Raw genomic sequence first — 15,920 nt, forward strand, 5'->3', positions numbered from 1 at the left:
TGCATTAGTGCAAGCCTCTTGCAATGACATTATGTTTGGTTACCCAGGCATATGCTGAAACTCCTTATGTCTCTCCATTTCAAGAAAAAGCCAAATGCTGCACAACTGATCTTACTGTTTTGCAAATGGATGATTTAACAGGACTGAAAATATTATTCATCATTACTGATCTTGGCCAGAGGATTTAAATTTCCCTTTATATAATATCTTAATCATATTTGTAAGGCATTTAAATTTTATGCTTTTGAATGCCACAGAGGAACTATTTTCACGCAGAATGAGGCTAGGAAAGCATATCTCTTTTGGATGCAATTCAGTGCTTATTGAATAGAAATATGGTGTGGTTCCTTGTAACTTAGAAAGCTGATCCTTCTTTACATCCACCTCAATCCATTTGATATCACTGATGGATTAATAGAGAGCCTATTAAGATCACCAACTCTGGCTACCTGATGCAGAGGAAGATTTTACTACATCAAAACCTTCCAGAACAAAGCAAGTGGCAGCTGTTTCAGCAGCTTCTAATTTGTCACTCCATTCAACATGTCCCAGCAGTGGCAGAAATATTGTACCTTCGACTGAGCATTTCACAGCTTTCCTCTGCAGGAAGACCCAGTCCTAGGTTGAATCACCTACCCCAGAAGAAATGTTACTGTGATACCCAAAAGGAGTCAGAACTTATTGCTGAATCTCACTACAAATCATGGAAGACAAAATATCCTGCTGGACTAACTGCAAATATTAGACTTTCTGGTTCCTTACCAGCCCCATATCTCAAAGTGCTATATAAATGTATGTTCTATTTAGTGCATAGCAGAGCATAATAACAAACCCAAGATTTTAATGCAGTATTGAACATACCTGGCATTTTTGCAAATTTGATTCAAATCTGGAAATATTTGAAAATATTTCACTCTCAGACTTCTCCAATTATTCATTAATGTAAGGCTGAATCCACCACTTAGGAACATACAATAATGGGTAAGAGGAGCCACATCTGAAATGGTCTTTGCCTGTTTTCTACTCCTTATGATATGTTGATGTATTTTCCCTCTTGCAAGCATCAGGATCTCACAAGAGCACCTGATTAGTGTAAGATCTCTTTAAGACTCAGAAATTGCAGAAAAACATCAGGAGTCATGATACAGTGATTTCTGCAAGTAAAAGTGCACAACTGAGCATCTCTGCATGCCTTTTTCATAAACTACCTCATCATCAGTTTATGATTCTCCATAAAAAGTGAAAAAAAATCCTCTATTCTAGCTAATATTTCTTAGATGTCCTCAGAGAAGAGTCATACAAAAGAGTTGCATTTAACCACTTTCAGGGTGACAGATATAGGTATCTGTGACAAGAGCTACAGTGAAAGAAAAAAAACCCAGTTTCTGCCATCTTCCTAGAAGCTGCATTTGGGGGAAAAAATACTACTTGAATTCATGGAATAACCACATTCAGTGGAATTCATAAAAAGAAGCACGGCCAGGAAGCCAAAGGAGGTGATTCTGTCCCTGTACTCCACTCCCGTGACTACCTCCATCCAGTTCTGGGGACCCCAGCACAGCAAGGACAGGGACCTGTTGGAATGGGTCCAGAGGGTTAGACCCTGGCTGAGAGAGTTGGAGTTGTTCAGCTTGAAGAAAACTAGGCTCCAGAGAGAACTTATTAAAGACTTTCAATACTTTAAGGGGTATAATAAGAAAGATGGGGACAAAGCTTTTGAGTGGGCCTGCTAAAGCAAAACGAGGAGCAGTGGTTTTCAGCTAAAGGAAGTCAGATTTAGACTAAAAGATGGTAGACTTAGACTAGGCATAAGGAATAAATTTCATAGAATAAGGATGGTAAAACACTGGAATAGGTTGTCCAGAGAGGTGTCTCATTCCTGGAAATATTCCAGGTCAGGCTGGACTGAGCTCTGAGCAACCTGCTCAGTCCCCTGCACATTGCAGAAGGGTCGCACTAGATGACCCCTAAGTGTCCCTTCACACCCAAACTATTCTGTGATTCTATGATTCTATGATTCTATGATTCTGTATATCTATATATTTATTTTAGGAACAAGCTCATGCTTGTTCTGTTCCTAAGTGCAGAACAACCTAACCTTTTGCTTGTCTGGTTAGACCTTTCAGCCACCAAGCCCTAGTCTCACCTTGATGAGAATGAAGCATGATACCATTGTGAAGCCAAATACCATCAGCCTTCTGTGTGGTACTAAAAGTGTGGCAATACAAGCAAGCTCTTAAATAACTTTTTTCCTAGTAAGAAAAGCTTACTCCACATGGGAAAGCTGTAGGGCAAAACTGCTGTTTGCTTGTGAGGGAATTAATCCACTGACATCAATGTCCATGAAGTTATTAATGAAACATGGCCACTATGCCAAAAGCTATTGGCAGCATAGAAATCAGGACGCATTCTTGACTTTTATGGCCACCAGAAACAGATCACTAATTCATGAGATTTGTACAGTTGATACGATTTTGGCAGGCCTAAACTTAGACTGAGAGGAGGCACGAGGGATTTCTGTAACATTACATTCATGCTTCTTTGTGCCTCCATACGGATGTTTTTCATAAAGGCAATAAATGGAAAGATTCCAGCTAAGACATGTCTTCTTAAGCTTTGGTCTAATTATGATGTAAGCACTTTGAAGTTCATACTTTAATAAGAAGCAGAGACTGAAAGACAAAAACAGGGGAGCTATTTCCCAGGTGGGAGCTGAAGCTGCAATTGCAATGCAAAAAATAAAGAACACTGCATAACTTGTGCCCTAGTGAAATGCTGGCTTGTGTTTTGCCTAATGGCAGATCAATATTATACAAATGAAGAAATTACAGTCGTGCCATATAAAGCCTTATTTGGTCAGCAGCCAAAGTGGGGATTAGCTGGAAGAGTTCCTAGGACTTTCTGTCTGAATATTATTGCAGAAGTTAATGAGGAATATCTGATATGCTTAGACAAACATAATGAGTGCCAGCAACCAGATGAGATGGTTGGTCCAATAGCCAGTGTGCTGATAATTAAAATGCCCTGAAGCCAGCTGAACAGCAGCCCAAGATCAGGTGAAATGATCACAAGGGCAATCCAATCCCTCTGGCAACCAGCTATATGATGTCACCATCAATACATCCATGTACACAGCAGCAGACTCTCCATCTTCCCCCAGCAGGGAAGCAAGTTCCACTTAAGCATGGAGCACCTTCACTTTTGCACAGCTCTGTGTCCCTATACTGCAACTGGTAGTGGTGAAGGAAAAGCCACAGTCAGCTCAATACAATGGTTCTGCCAGGACTTTACTATGTCCCACTCATTCTCATCCACTACACCACCTGGTCCAGTAGAAGGTGCTCCTGCCTATGGCAGGGGCTTGGAAACAGATGATCTTTAAGGTCCCTTCCAACCCAAACCTTTCTCTGAAATGCAAATATAACAGCTCTCAGACCAGTTGGACCAAGCACAGTCACATCAATATGGTAACACATGCTTGTAACGGTTCAAATACAAGCAGCCAGGCTGCAGAGAAAATTCAGTACTAAAAGTACTAATAGATCTCCACAGTGAATATGGAGATACAAATAATGTAATTACTGTTGTCCTGAACACATGCCCATGTGCCAATTTTAATTAAAAAAAACATACGTAGTAGGGTCCACTGGTGATGGAGATTTCTGCCATTGCTTTCTAAATGGAACACAAAACATGTGGTCATAGACCACAGACTGTTTCAGAAACCATTAGCTGAAGTTACAATTTCCTGGTCGTTTTCTTTCCAGACCAATTTTTTTGACCAAAGACACCGAGAAATCTACCACTGTGTTTATCCTGACGCACACACCTCCATGGATTTGAAATAATCATACAAACATCTGGAGTGGGAATGGGCTTCAAATATCCACAGCACAATAAACACAATGCTATTAATCTTCACCATTCCTCTGAGGTTGATGGGCAATTGTCATTACCCTCAATTTGCAAAGGTGAATCTGAAGTAAGAAGGTGCACAGATCTCCTCCAAGACTCCCAGGAAATCTGGGCAGAGTCATTAACTAAGCTCACCAATATGACACAACTTCAGGCAATCAAACTTCATTGCTTTTCAGAAATCTCTGGGTCTTTTCAGGCAATTATTCATAACGAATTTATCCTTCTGGTCTCCCAGAGATAGACTAAGCTTAAACTTCTGTGTGTATTTCCTCAATTCAGTCTTTACCACAATATGCTTCTAATTTTTCCTGTCAAAAGTGGGAGACAGCCAACCTGAGTGGCCTGACTCCCATAACAAATGAACTCTTCCACATTTTGACCCACTCAGGCATTCCAAAAATATCCATGCTGTCAATCACTCAGCAGCTGTATAAATCTGCTTAGGAAGTTAACTGCTCCTTTTTCCGGCAAAGAAAAGGTATGCAGCACTGTCACTTACTTCACTGACTTCAGATTCTCTCACTCTATTTTGCTTTTCCAGCAAGAAAATTTTATTCAGATGGGAATGATCTGTTTGACATTTAATTCCCAGAAATTGTAATTAAAGCCTAGTGGTCAGGAGAAGACCTTCTACCATGCAGGAAACATAAACATCGTTTTCCATAAGCTATTGCAACTTTCCAAATACTCCTGTAGCTCCAGCAGATTCAGTGTGGTATCCTGAAGATATCCTTATCATAGCCATAATTTTCAAGAAAGGATCATAGTACAGGGCAGTCTGGAAAGTGCCTAAAGAGTTGTCTGGTCCAACCTCCTGCTCATACAAGGGTCAGTCCTGAGATCAGACCAAGCTGCTCAGGGCTTCAACCAGTCATGTTTTGTACACTTCCAAGAATGGAGCCTGCATAGCCTCTCTGAGCAGAGTGTCACTGTCAGACTGCCCTCAGGCAGTCAGGGGAAATAGTTCCTCCCTACATCCAGTCTGAGCTTCTCCCCTTTCATTTTATGTTCATTGTCACTGATCTTCCTGCCCTACACTGCTGTGAAGAGTCTGGCTCCATCTCCTCAAAGACCTCCCTGCAGACACTCTGGGCCGCTCCTAGGATGCCCCAAACCCATCTCTGCTCCAGGCTGAACAAGTCCAGCTCTCCCAGACTCTCCTCATCTGAAAAGGTCCAGATCCATATCCAGCTCTATCTTGATCATCTTCCATGAAATAGGGTCAATTTATTGATGTTTTTCTTAAGTGAGGAGGCTGAAAAAAAAGGATGTTGTGTTCTAGATGCAGTCTGAATGTTTGCAATTATTTTATCTAATGCAACAGTATCTTCTCTTGTGGCCTACAAATTGGATGAACTAAAAGCACTCTAATTGGAAACTGCTTTGGATAATTGCCCACTATCTAAAAGAGATGCCAAAAATAGCAGCCTGCTTATTTAACTGTGACAGGAAAAAAAGTCCTAAATCCTCAAGAAACTGTGATGACTTTCTGTTCACTTTCAACTACTCTTTCATAGACTGAGTTTGCATTATTTAAATTGAAAAGACAAAACTAATTGTCAAGTGTTCATGTGGTTTTAAACCAAAAAATATTATCAGCAGGTATAGAATATAATCAGAATAGTATCATATACTGATTAAAACCTGAGGAACTGGATCTTAGTAAATGCAGAGCATCTAAATGTGGGTTAGTCCCCTAGCTTTGGATAGAGGGCATTTTCTTTTTATTTAAAACCAAAAAAGAAATGAGCATGCTCCTAAAACCTGTCTCTTCATATTTTGTGTTGCAAGCAGTAAAAGGCTCTTGTGGAAACCTTAAAATTCAAAATTGTGGTTGAAATTGGTAAAATGTGAAGAATTGTCTAGTAATGTTTACATTTAGGCACATGAAATAGGGACAATTTGGGTTTTCTAGAAAAAGCTGAGATTTTCTGTAGGAAATAACTAGATCCCATGAATTTTTCTGTAGGCTTAAGAGTTTTAAGATCCAAAATAGACCTAAATCACACAAACGACATAGCATAAAATGTGTGAAATCAGGTGCCTGCATCCGTACCAAAGAATCCAAAGATCTAATTCTATGTATAAAAGCCTCTTAAAGACATAGTTACAAATCTGGGCCACAATAAATGGAACCGTATCAGCAACAGATTGGAAAGAGCCTGATGTGTAATTATGTTTAGAGAAAGCTGTTCATATTCTGGAGGTAACAGATGGGCTGCCAGATGTTGGGGCTGCTCTCACCTGCAGGCCTCATTCATCCCTGCTTCTAATAATGGAAGATCTGGAAGCTAGCAAGGGATCTGGATCTTCCTGCACAGAGATGATATTCCTGAGTAAGAGGGGAGAAAAAATATACTAATAAAGCTCTATTTTCTTTATGTGCTGGAGGCAGATTATTATTTTCATGTGTTCTTTCAGAGTAGAAAGAAGTACCGGAAATGTAACAATAAAACAGGTCTGTGCATCAGGTCAGACTTGGATCCCTTTTATCCAATTGTCTTTTGGCTTTAAAAAACTGCAGGGAAAATTATAGTCAAACTTTGACTACAGAAAACTGCCAATCCTGCCAATAACTGTTAAAAGAGAGTCATAACAAAAAACACACAGCATTGCTTAGCATAATGGGATTTGCTAAAAGATACAGTTAAATAGGAGCTAAATCCTTTTTCAGGCTTGATTTCAGCTTCCACTCAGTGACTTGTTTGGAACAGGAAGCAGAGGAAGGAAAGCAGATAACGGGAGTAAGGCTTCAAGTTATAGAAGTACAGAGATGTGAGCTAAGAATAGCTAGTGATAGTTGAGAAAAAGAGCTCTATTTTTCATTCTACTTCCTACTACACACAAAGCAGATAAATTAAGAGGAAAAATTATTGATGAGCCACAAGTCACCATTTTATTGAACAGTATTTTAGACTTGAACTTTTCAGTGAGAGATACATATGGCCATTTTTACTTGGAACCTGAGCTCCTTGGGAACATTCCAATGATGGGAAAGAGCTGCATTTTAGAACTGTTGTGTCAAGACACACAGTAGCTTAAATTATACATTAAAACTTCTGAATCTTGTTTTGTGCTGTCGACACCTTTCTACCTTTCATGCTGGGATGTTCAGTCCATAATGCCTACTCACATTGTGCCAGTCTGAGATACTGCTCTCAGTTCAAAGCAACCACAAGAAAGAAAACAAACTTTTCTTCCTACTTTTGGTTGGAGATTTCTCACAAGAATCAAGGCTGCACAAAGACCAAATGGCCATTTTATGTCTCTTGGAGTCCATCTAGTACTTACTGTCAATTGGAAATGGGCAGTTTTGCAACGATCACACAGACTTATTGCAAACTGTGTTTCAGGTGCTATTTGTACCCTAAATGTCATTTCCACAGAGAGGTATTGTTACAAGCTGCTAAGATGCCTTTCAGCAGTCTGCTCCTTTGCTTCGGTCTACCTACAATTTACCTGAACAATTATTATCTTAGTGGGATCAGCCTTTAAGTTGTCGGGAACTGTACCATCAACTTCAAAGGGCAGTTCCTGGGACTTGACATCTAAACAGCCAGAGAGTTGTAATAAAAAGAAAAGAGAGAAATCATAATGAGCAGCATTGTTAAAATATAAAGGGCTGCATCTTGCCCTCTGCTGAGATGCTTTACAAGGGATTGCGGAAATGGCAGGGAAAAGGGCAGGAGAAAATTATTTCTGAAGTGCCAAGAGGCAGCATTTATTTCTCAGGGGATCTACAGACTGGAAACAGCCATAACCTTTTGTATCCCACTGACATACAGTGAGGATTAATGCTTGATAAAGTCCAGAAAATCAGTAAGATGTATGCACAGCAATGGAATCAGTATTTTTGAGACATTATGGCCTTTGCTGATAGTCTGAGGCAAGTTCATTGGTTATACTTGACTTTAAGCCCCTCTTTACCTGTCAGAGAATTCAACAGTCTGACAAATTTAATTTGGATAGATTTGTTATTGTGAAGCTCCTATCCTGTTTGCATTCAAACAATTCTGAAACAGACAAGCAAGAAAAGAACTCTGTTCTTTTTGCTGCCTTGATTTATTTCTGATTGCAAAAATGAAACCTGTTACTGAACTTTTCCTGGTGCTTACTATCTCATATTGGCCCAATGCTTCTGTAAGACAGTAAAGAAATTTTTAGTAATCACTAAATATCAGAATGAGAAATCTCTTGTATAAATAGCTTGTAAAAATATTATTAAAAAAAAGCCTCATTGTGCTTTTAAGCAAATAGTAAAGCATAAGATACAGAATAGTAGCTTCACCTTTTACACTGATTATACTACCACTGAAATTTTTAGGGGAAAAAAACCAAACAAAACCAACCTTTCTAGGAAATAGTTTTATTGCTGTTTCCATGCTCTTTTCTTTCACTCCTGCTCAGAAACACTTAATTTCACAACTTTTCTCACTAAAATCCCAAGACTTCCTTTGAGTAAAAAGCAGGATGATACTAGCAGAGAGGCACCAGAACCTGACAGTGTGACCAAGATGGGAGCTAAGCTTCTTGGAAGAGCTTTGCCTTCCATCAGTTGCTTCTACTGTCATTTGTAGTGTAGGAAAACAGAAATGGCAGCAGAACAAATTCCTGTGACTTTTGATTTCTCCTCCAAACCACAGACAACTTTGTTCAATTATGAATCATCCCTGAAGTCTGAGAGTGACAACTTCCTGCTAGTGGCAATGAAGAAACAGGCTCTGTGAGGCAAGGCAGGTCAGAGATGGCTCTTTGAAGTACTTGAAATATAGAGTGATTTTTTTTCTCCCTCAGGTCAGAGAAAATTCAGCAAGTACAGAATCATGGACATTAATGAGTTGTTTTCTTTCATAGAGACAAGTATCAGAAATTATCTCAATAGCACTGCCATTTGGTGACTTAAATGAGAATTATTACAATTTCCTTCCTCTATAAGTAAAAATTGCAAGAATGGGCAAAACTCTTTCAAGTAGAAAATTTTGCCTCAATACATTTGCTTGTACATCTTGCAGTGAATCTTATTAGTCATCAAATTTTCCCTTTTTTTTTACTGCACTATTTTTTCACAGGGAAGACCCTTATCTTGATTGAAAATGATGAAATTAATCCAAGAAGCATCACTGGGGAACAGAGCAAGATGGGACTCAAATCTCTATTCTCAAGGCTTTAGATTTACTTTTCAAATAGATACTCTGTTTTTAGACAGAAATAACCCAGGTAACCAAAATTAAGTATGCCTCCCAGGCTCAGCTGAAAGAACAACTTGCTAACGTTCATTGTCAGGTTCTCTTCACTGATCTTTTGACCCCTGACATTTATATTTCTTCCTAAGCAGTGGCCCATTCTCTGCCTTTTTACCTAGTAAGTGTTATTTTCAGTTGATAGCAAACCCAACAAGCTCTGAAGGATCTGACCTGCTTGAGAAATATCTCAGCTATAAGCTTTGACACTGAATGGTAATGATGTGGTAATTCAAGCCTTGTTATGCCTACAGTGAAGGGAAAAATATTATGCAAAGTCATACTGTATGATCTACACCATCAGTCAAACAGGATAATATTTATATATGTATAAAATGCTACAGATCACATTCTAGTTTTTATATAATTTTGTATCACAGAAAGAAATTACCTTGGAAAATCCTGCTAGGCTGACTAAAATCCTATTCTTTCAAGTATCAACAGACCACCCCATAACTATGGAGGGGGTTTTGCTTTCTCCAGTGGTCCTTGCTTCAAAAGTGTAGAGGTCAAACTCAGTATTTTCACATCACTCATTTTAATCGCCAAACCTCAATTATTTACCAGTTCTTTCTATATCTTGTCTACATTGTATATAAATAACATCAGTTTTGAGGTCCTATGGTGCTTTGCTGAAACGACTCTGTGAATAACACTGATTAAGGGGAAAACCCGGCATTCTGGCAGGAGAGAAGGGAAATGTGAAAAAAATCAAACCTGCTTCCTCTGCGTCTCTCCTCACTGTGACAGTTGCTTGTCTTCAGAATGATGTGGGGAGGCCTTTATGTGCCAGTGTTGCCAACCAGAAGACAGCTAACTAGCAAAAGAAATATCCATTCTTCTCTCTGAAGTGCCAGAACATGCTCAGAGGTGCGTGGGCCACTGATGTTAGCAGGATGACCCAACCACACATTACTTTTACCTATTTTTGTACCTTTCTAGAAACAGGAACATGCCATTGAGTGAAGAATGCAGCCCAGATGCACAGAAACAGCAAGATAGAATAGTTACATCAACAATATTGGTTAAAAAAACAAAAAAAATCTATAAAGACCTTTGAAAACTGAACAAAACAGGGTACACTGAAGAGTGGTCTAGGCAAATGCTTCCTTTATGATACAACACAGTTTGTATAAGGAAGCTGCACTGATGGGAAAAGTTTATTTTTCTAAAGATTCATGGATTTCTGCAGTACAAAACCATTGAAAAACAACAGTGGAAGAAGTCCTCTGTAGCAAACAAATGTTGACAGTGTAAAAAAATTGGGTGGGCAGCTCAAACATTTTTCCTAGTTCTTCTCTTAGTCAGAGGAAGTCTGTGAATATCATACCTATCCTTTTGTACACACAAAGCCAATATTATAAAAAGCAAAAGAAACCAGGCCATGCAAGAAGTTTGGGGGGAAACGTTTTTACCTGTCCTTACAGTTGACTACTGCATAATGACTCTGATGGTTTTCCTGCAGAGCTGGGTGTGAATTGCCAGCTTACTGACCTACACATCCAGGGTAAAATGAGAACTGGTGTATATCTCAGAATAATATATTAAGTTTACAATAAACAGCTTTGGCAGTGAGTGATGAGCTGGGAATTCCTTCCACAATAAGCTCCTTATAGTCTGGTCTCCAAAAATATTGAGGACAACATTTGATAAAAATTAAATACTCCCACTGGAAGAAACTATACTCTCATAATGCTATTTTCAGGTCAATGAAAAAAAGAAAAGGAAATATCACTTACAAAAAAAAAAAAGGGGGGGGGTGCAGGAATATTCCATCCTAGGTAAGGTCTGCCAAAATTTTGTATGAATGAGCATGCATTACTAAAATAAGTTTTCTTCCAACACTAGATTTCTAATGAACCATACTAGATATATCTGTGAAAAGCAAAGGTAACATTGCCAGCTTTGGTACCACATTGAAATGAAGCAATGAAAGAATGGTAGTTTTAGAGATTCACCTCAGGAAAACAAGAAGATGAAGTCACTGAGATCAAGATCGTAGGTTACAGAGCCCATGCACACAAAGACTCCCCTCATAACAGATCTTTATCTTATTCCTACAGATTCATTTTTCTCCAAGAAAAATGTCCTTTCACCACAGATCTCTCACTTCTAGGGTGAATCTCTTTCAGGTATTGCACATTACATTGTATAAAACAGGAGAATCCATACACTGTTGACAGGGCACCATTTAGATGCCTTTTGCACCCAAAGCAATCTGCAGGATGCTCCTCCCTTGCATGAGATGGAAACTAAAATCTCTAGCTTCACTTATGTTGCAGTTTTCTCTCCACAAAAGTTGCTAGAATGATGGCAAAGTTACATGTGCAGCACTAGCATCCCTGATGCACCGCCCACACTGCACAGTTTATGTTAAACACGGTAAAGAACGGATAAAGCGTAAGGAGTCAGTTCATGTCACAAGATGTCACACTGCAAAAACTAGCACATATCACCAGGTGGACCTTTTTGCCTTCCTCTCCAGAACATAAAGAATTCTTCCTAAAGTCAAACTGAATTAATTCTTTACTACATAAAAAAATTAGAGACTTGAATAATGGAATACAGAATCCCAGGTTCATATATATATATATAAATATTAACTGTAATTCCAATAGTAGGAAGTTATTAGAGCTCTGGATTTCATTAGGTTGTTGAACAAATAACACCAATTTCTAAAATATATTGATGCATCTAGTCAAAGTTTTCCTATTATTTGCCTAAATCTAATCCTGCCATTCTCATCTGCCTGGGCTCAAAGTGTCTCACCAGACACTTATGACCTTGCAGGTTTCACTCATCCATGCTGCATACTTTTGGCTACAGGACAGGACAAATGTCCTTAGTTGAAACAGTAAGAGAAGAAATGACAACAACTCCTCATTTTTTAGCCCAACCTCTTATTCTCCTTTACATAAAACAGCTTCAAGGTACAAAAAGCTGAAAAACCTTTTAGTGTACCTTTGAGGAAATATTGCCCTTAAGTCCTTTTTCATTTCCTCTTAGGGTGGAGAACTCTATCATGTTCTTCACTATTCAAACTTATTTATGATGCCTACATATCTAAAACAGAAAAGCAGAGGCATGCAAGGCACAGGACTTGAGTACTACACGATCTCCAGGTGTTGCCCTCTGGAAACACAGTTACTGCAAGTGGCAAGGCAGACGACCCAGGGATGATCCACAATGGCCAGAAGTCTGGCCACAAGAACATCTTCTAATGACAACACTCTTACAAAGGCAGGTCTTGCTAAGCAGACAAGCAGCACTCTCTTAACCACCTTTGAAAGCACCACCTTTGAAGGAAAAAACTCATTAATTCACACTGGGTACTACACAGTGACTTTGGAAGGATACCTACCGTTGTAGGAGGAGAAACAGTAAGAACAGCTGGGTAATGCCATGAGAGAAACTCAGTCTTTGTTGTGATGAGGGCCTTTGCCCTCAATCCCACATTCCTTCTCAAACATGACAGTCTTTTACAACATCATATAGAAATGAATATCACTGAAAAGGACGGAAGGAAGGAGACACACATGATGTGTGATGTGGTACTGCCCATTGGGCATAAAAGAAACACACATCAGGCATTTCCCATTCTCCTCCATTCAGTGATATGCATTAATTGTAATACTGCACCAGCACTGAGAATAAATAATTCCAATTAGCCAATAGGTACTGGTTGAACACTGCAGGAGTGTAGCATGAAACCCAACTAGGAAGAGTTTTGACTTAAAATCCACGACCCTGCTCATGTGTACAGTCATGAGCAACAGAGAGAACAGTCCTTGGATCTCTCTGACAGGTGGATTTCATCTGCATGATCCAAATGATGGGTATGTGCTCTGTAATGAACATAAGCCTGGTGATGTGATGGCAGGGTACCATCCCTAATCCTATGCTAGAGGAAGAACCACTTTCTGTCAGGTAGATGTGTGAAAATATATGGTCTGGTTCTCCATAGACTCGCATCAGTTTTATTCAGATGCTACTATATTTTCAGGGAAAAAACTCCTGATTTATATCATTCTAAGTAGGAGGATTAAGACTAATATACTTCTAATGAAATAGGTGTTCAAACAGTTCAGTGATTAATTTGATATGAATAATTCATTTGGAAAATTTTTTTTCCATAGTCCTGAACAAACCAAAGATAGCATTTGAATGTTTAAATTTTATATGCTACTTGAATTATTTGTGAAGTAAATCAAGTAATTTGTGGTCTACATAAAACTCAACTAGGAAATTAGGATTATTAAATAAAAGAGAATTTACAATTCCTGTAGCAAATTATGTCTTTTGGCTAATTTATGCAATGAGCTCAGCTAGCCTGCCCTTCATGGATTTCAAGCTGCATGTTCAATATTTGCAATTATCTGTGCAGACAGCAGTTACATAAGTCATCTGATCAGTGACAGAAACACTACCATGTGGGATACAGTCAAAATAGCAAATGCAGCATATTCTAAATATTTAAAATTTCAGAAAATACTGAAACATGCAGATAAAATTTACAGCTAACTCTTTTCTGTTCAAAATCACAGGGGGAGGAAGCATTTCCCCTCTTCTGTAAGTGCTACTCTCCGTAGATATACATGAAAGAGGTGGTACAAATGTGAGGTATTGCTTGTTCTTTATTTTTATCCAGAACATTAAGTGTGTTGCTTAATGTTTTTAGTAGGTAAGCAGCACTGATGATTTGTCGCTGGGGCTGGAGAGGGAATGGGGTGCAGCAGGAGAACAAGCAGCTTAGCACATGTGAAAGAAAGGTTCAGGAAAGGCATGGACATGGACAGCCAGTCGAGACAGCTTGAAAGAAGATTTGGTCCAATTTTCAAGTCTGGTAGGATTTCCCCTATTCTGCTTTTTGAAACATGTTTGAAGGTAGCATGTGAAAAATGACATGGTTTTGATCACCTCACCCTAATGATAGCTGCTGACCCCCAGTTAGATGAAACGATGGCCTCACTGAAATGTCTGGGAGCTTGGTCTTTAGCAGGGATGGAACCAGGACTTCACACTGGATCCTTACAATTGTGGTTGTGCTCTTCCTCTCTGCTCTTATTAGTCCTACTAGGTCCTCTTACTTCTAGCCTAGACTTATGTCTCATCCCCATCACTTCTAGGTATTTTTGTCTAGCTAACTGAACAAAACCTGAAATAAGCCCAAATTTGACACAAATCAACTTCCACAGGCCATCAGTGCTCATTGTAACAGGCTGTCTCTTGTTGGTATTGAACACTCTGCAGAAGGAAGGGGAAGGGATTAAAGAACACTATAAAACACACTTAAAGGAAAGAGCCCACTGCTAGGACATATAAGACAGCAGCCAAAGTACACCTAAAATATATCCCCTAGCTTTGACTCACTAATGGGCAGCTTTGACTGTCAGCAATGGGCATTTCCTTACTACCCTAATCTGCAGTGCTGCCTACCACTCTTAGGTTGTCTGAAACACTGAAAAGGAGATATTAATTTATCAGAAATATAAAATAAAAACCACGTGCTTTGAAAATATATTCAGATAATAGAGCAGCCTCTCTTATTAGCTCTGCCTTCTACCTTTAATTATTCTATGAGTTCTGGACATATTTTTCTATAGAATTAACATTTTTAATGTCATTTTCCCTCTCTCACCTCCTTAATGTTCTCTTACTACTTTATTCAGCAGTGAAGGTGGCAATTTTTAAATCTGAGAGGTACTGAATGTTAAGGACAAAAATTCATAACCAGTAACTGAGATAACTGGCCTGATTTTCCCCTGCACATTTTGCCGTGGATGGAAATGATTCTAGTGATATTCCTTTCACCATCCCTGTAATACAGTTACAGCTACTGATGCTTGTGGCATTGTGTGCAGGTTAAACTGACGAGTTATGAGTGAGTCTAATTATCTGCATAGCGGTAATGATGTCTCTGCAGTCACAGATGTAGACAAATAGGTCCTTAGTTACTTCATCCACAGACATATGTCTTCACCTGCACTTGTGACTCTTCCCTTACACCTACTTCCTCTCCTTTGTTCCACACTGTAATCCCTTATCATGAGCACAAATGTGAGAAATGGGGTGCTGAGCAGGCTGCAGAGCATTACTTTTCCCCCACTCATGTGCACATCATCACTGTCAGACTCCCTTCAACTGCTAGTTGCTCTTTTGTTTTGAAGAAAATTGGCAAATCTACACTGGAAAATGCAAGATTTGTTTGCGTTAAACATTAAAGAAACAGAATGGTAAGAACCGCCAATTTTGACACAAAGCTGGTACCTTGACTTGTCTCCCCTGACAATTTAAATGAAATGCAAATGATTTTCCCTCTGTGAATCAAAAACTCTCCTACTTTATTGAATGCATCTGATATCATGAAAAAGAAAATACTGGTGAGTTTGAAGGCAGTACTGAAATGCATAATGCTAGAAACACAAACATTTTTTCTAAATAAGAAGGTGCTTTAGCAAAAAAGTACTTTAATGAAGTTGCTTTATTGAAGGACTAATTACCTCCAAGCAATGATATTTGAAAAAAAGATGCTACAAGCAGCTTCTTACTCAGAAATTAGTAGCTGAGATCAATAATCAAAACATAAAATGTAGGCATATTATTGGTGCAGATACTGATGTAGATAATGTAAACATAATATTGCTATAAAAGGTTGAATTCCGTGAAAAAAGCTGATGAAATAGAATAACTGGTGTTAATTCTATTGAGGCTGACTTCACATAGCTAGTGTTCAACCAGTTTGGTTTTTATATGGCCTTGAAA

At 38.8% G+C, this 15,920-nt stretch overlaps 1 protein-coding gene across 8 annotated transcripts in view; it reads right to left on the reverse strand.

Annotated features, from left to right (window-relative positions):
- Window positions 1–15,920, reverse strand: part of GRIA4 (glutamate ionotropic receptor AMPA type subunit 4) — a 211,852-nt gene that overhangs the window by 26,608 nt on the left and 169,324 nt on the right. The gene's annotated exons all lie outside the window — the stretch shown is intronic.

Source organism: Anomalospiza imberbis, chromosome 2, assembly GCF_031753505.1.
Source record: "Anomalospiza imberbis isolate Cuckoo-Finch-1a 21T00152 chromosome 2, ASM3175350v1, whole genome shotgun sequence".
In the NCBI taxonomy this organism is placed as follows: domain Eukaryota; kingdom Metazoa; phylum Chordata; class Aves; order Passeriformes; family Viduidae; genus Anomalospiza; species Anomalospiza imberbis.